Consider the following 4,253-nt stretch of genomic DNA (forward strand, 5'->3'; position numbering starts at 1 on the left):
GGGGATGCAAAGTTGACTTTTTAAGCATAAGTTCACCGGCAATGGTTTGTCCACCGGTAAGTTTGCTGAATAGTAATTCTTTGGGAGTAAATTGGGAAAACTTATACTTTTCTTTTACAAGTTCTTCATGTTTAATTTTGGACCGTTCTTGACCTTGAAAGGATAGTTAATACTTTTTCAAGCGATAAAATGTTGTTGGCTTCTTACCCTAAAGCTTACCACTAATACATTTGGCCGAGGGCTACCTAGTGAACTCAATTCATTGCAACGTGCACCAATCATGGATGGGTCCATGGGTTTATCCACTGATATGAGCTTTACTCGGACAACTAAGTGTCAATCCACGTTTGTAGTCTGTGTAAGACACTCTACCATACCCAGATACCCCACTAGCAGAATCTGTACTACAAGACAGTATTCCGGGAATACGTACGAATGAAAGAAGGAATAGTCGTCTCGGACATGTCCATTGACTATCACATACCAGGCGGGGATGTAGATATCATAGATACGCATCTTTACATGGATTAGACAAAACCAAATAAGACAGATGTTAAAATTCAACGTAAAATAACATATATCAGCATCCCATAGAATTTACTACATACATGGGCAAATAGATGTGGAAAGAACATTTTATTTTTATGCAGATCATATTTATAATAATAATAAAATAAAAAAAAGATTATAAGAGACATTTAATCAAATACACATTGTTGTTTACACTTCATTAATTTTATTGAATTTCGCCACGGTATAGTTAGCAACCTCGAAAACTAAACATGTGTGAACTATTGCGGGGGATTAACTAAAAATATCTCTATTTACAGCATGAAACAGGATTTGGTCCCACATTAAACTGATAAGTCACGCAGATGTATTTATTTTGTATATGACATAAAAGTAAACCATAATACCCCTTAACACGATACAGAATAATGGTTCACACTTACAAACATGACCGACAGGGCGCTGTGCTGACACTACGTCCGATTCAATCCGTCCTTTGGGTAGAACAGCCCACTAAACAGTTGCCCCCGCCACGCAATAAGTCCTAAAGACAAAAGCTTAAAATGCATGGAACTAGAAAGTTGCGAATATAGAAGACTTGATTTATTTTATTACTTTTCACACGGTGGGTAACTTTTCCTTGTTTAAATCGTTCGACACCTTGTTGTGTGACGATAAATAAAGACTGATCACCATCTGGCAGAAAAATGCCCTGGTCGTGCTACCATGAATGTATTCTGTCCATCCTATAAAATAAAGACAAAACTACATTGTAGTACAAATAATCCAGGGGTAAGATCTTCCAGAGTCAACCGTCTTCTTAACTCACTCAGATGGTCAAGTCTGCGTGATCAAAATTTACCAGGTTTTTAACTTGGAACAAAAATAAAACCAGGGGCTTTTAGAGAGAGCGATAGAGTTTATGAGGCGCGCACCGATTAGTCCCTAGAATCTCATACTTTTTTTTTCTTACCTAATAAAAACGCTCTCAAGGCGCCACTTCTTAAACGTAATGATATCTACATCGAGCCGATGACATTGTTGACGATTTCAATTTCTCATGTGTAATCACTACATCATGGATGATCCAGTCTCTTGCGTGTCTTATATAATTTAAGATGCACGATCGCAGATGTGCCAGAATAACATGCAGCGCATGCGAATAGAGATAGACAAGATACCAGGTGCTATGTTTTTACATGCACCACAGATATCGTTGATCAGATACTACATTTTGATTATATATTGCTCAGTCGCACGAAAAACCCGACAACGGTGAATGTCGGGAGTGGGCATGCGGAGGTTATCATGCTCCTCCTACTTTCTATAGCTATCAGCCGCGTAGCATCAACATAGCATCTAAAGCTATCTAAAAAAATACGATTATAAAAGGAACAAAGATTTCCAGAATTTAGGGGGTCTCCTGGAATTGATGGATTAATTTTCTTTAAAATTGACATATGAATGTGCATAGCCATACTCGTCGTACAGTATTATAGGAGGTGCAGTCTGCCCATCATCTACATGTATATAAGGCATCCTGGTTTCAACCTGGATGACCTGATACCTTATTTTCTTTTTTGCGTTCCACTTCACTATTTCCCTGATTTGGGTTCTTATCGGACGTAATTTATCAGGGTCTATCGTGGTCCTTGGTCTAGGGTACATCGTGGGCCTTATTGTACCAACCGATGTGATTGCAATATGACTGAAGAAACCTAACAGGAACATGAACATAACTGAGATCTTCATCTTAGCTCTAATCTGAAAATCAAATAAAAAATGTATTATTATAGGCAGGTACGTATATCCTTTTTTACTTTCCTTATCCTATAGGAAGGAAAGTAATGTAATCGGGTCAAATTTTCGATGGTCAGATTTTAGTGCCAAAACACGTTTTGAGGTCCCTAGAGCCTAAATCCAAAGTTTCAGCCATTGGTCCGTGTGTGTGTCTCTGTGTCTGTCTGTCTGTAAACAAAATATCTCGAAAACGGTAAGAGCTAGAGACTTGAAATTTGGTATGCAGCTGTCAAATGTGACAAGGATGCGACACGAAACTTTTGGTTAAGACCGGCGCAACGCTTGGCGGCATTTTAGCGCTTTTTGGCGTTTTTCGGTGTAATTTAACAATATCTTGGGAACGGTATAAGCTAAAGTTCATAAATGTGACAAGGATGCAACACAAAACGTTTGCTTGAGATGGTTGCTGCGCTTGGCGGTATTTTGACCGCTTTTGGACAGATTTCGACCGTTTTTTGGCGGTTTTCAGCTATACTGACTAAACGGTTAGAGATATTGTAAAAGTTACTATAGAACATAAAAATAAGCATCATTCAATAGGATAAGGAAAGTCGTGTGATGTTCACAACAGATTTTCTAAGTGTGTATTTATATTTACACATCATTGGTAGGTACAGATCTACTTATTACCTAGCTATTTGCGAGCTTTTAGAGGTGATGGTGTTGTTAGTCTATTATTTTTGTTATGTCATGGTAGTAGATATCAACATAAATATATGTACTATACGGTACTTATTATTAACATGAAAATAAAAGGAAAACATTGCGAAGTTAAAATTGAGAGAAGGTTGAAGGAATTGAGATCCAGCATTTTCGGCAGATACGAAAAATTGGGAATGCAGACTTGGCCTTAATTTTCTGATCTCACCACTTTTAAGGGCCGACACTTTTGGACAGGAACTTGGCCTTTTTTTTTCACATTTCTGTTTTTGTGGGGTATGTATTAAAATAACCTAAGTGTACCTACCTAAATTCTCCCATCTCTCTCTCTCTCTCTCTCTCTCTCTCCTTCGTTTCACGGGGTATGATGTGAAGAGTGTGAATAACACAGCCATCATATCCTTCCTCCCTCTCTCTCTCTCTCTCTCTCCCCCCCCCTTACACTCCCATCTTCTCTCTCCCTTACACTTCCATCTTCTTTCTCCCTTGCACTCCCATCAGTTATAAACAGTTCATTAATTAATCTCACTAGGTACCTAAGGTATTTTCGGGTTCCATCATAATATGCAAGGGACGGGGTATATTCTCATAACAAAAGAGTAATAGGTATAGGGTTTGCTTGGAAATGAGGAGGACGGATAATGGATGTACTTTGGATTCATAACCAAACGGATTGCGATTCGAATCCCGGCAGTGACATAAAATAATTGAATCAAAGGAAGATCATTTCATTTATATACCATCAAGTTCAACACAAATTAATCAACTTGGGGTGCATATTGAGGAATTTGAATTGTGACAAAAATGAAATCTTGAGCAGGACAGATGTATGCAAACATTTCACAGTTTTAAATCCCTGGGAATATCATTTCTTGTCCCATCTTCATCCTAGGAAGTGTCTTCCATCACAAGTTGGTTTAGGATATCAGGATTCACTAATGCCCGATCTTACATTCTTACCACAGAGAGTAAACTGAAATACTGGTCTGTGTAAATCAAATGGATGACGGCAAAGAAAACCCTTGACACACGTCAAAGAAGCTCTCAGTGGTAAAACCGGGCATAAATGTATTCTAGTGATCCCCGGGTTGACAGAACCCCAAGCAAGGTGTTCCTGAGGGCCAAAGGTACATTTTTTACTCTAACAATCCCCCCCATACTACCTCTTTATTCACTTCTGACAGATTTGACGGGGTGCAAAATACTCCCTACCCCTCGCATGTATAGTTTTACCCCACACTTCCCGACTTTTTTTCCTCATATTTCTCCATTTTTTCGGTCTG

The 4,253-nt window shown here is 38.6% G+C and overlaps 1 long non-coding RNA gene across 1 annotated transcript in view; it reads right to left on the reverse strand.

Moving 5' to 3' along the window:
• Positions 1 to 2,022: 2,022 nt before the first annotated feature.
• The window catches only part of LOC113466865, a 10,629-nt gene continuing 8,398 nt past the window's right edge, over positions 2,023 to 4,253 (reverse strand). The window contains exon 2 of the long non-coding RNA XR_003391136.1: positions 2,023 to 2,274. This is a non-coding gene — a long non-coding RNA (uncharacterized LOC113466865). The remainder of the gene's footprint in view (positions 2,275 to 4,253) is intronic.

The sequence above is a fragment of the Diaphorina citri genome, unplaced genomic scaffold, assembly GCF_000475195.1.
Source record: "Diaphorina citri unplaced genomic scaffold, Diaci psyllid genome assembly version 1.1 scaffold348, whole genome shotgun sequence".
NCBI classification, from domain to species: Eukaryota; Metazoa; Arthropoda; class Insecta; order Hemiptera; family Psyllidae; genus Diaphorina; species Diaphorina citri.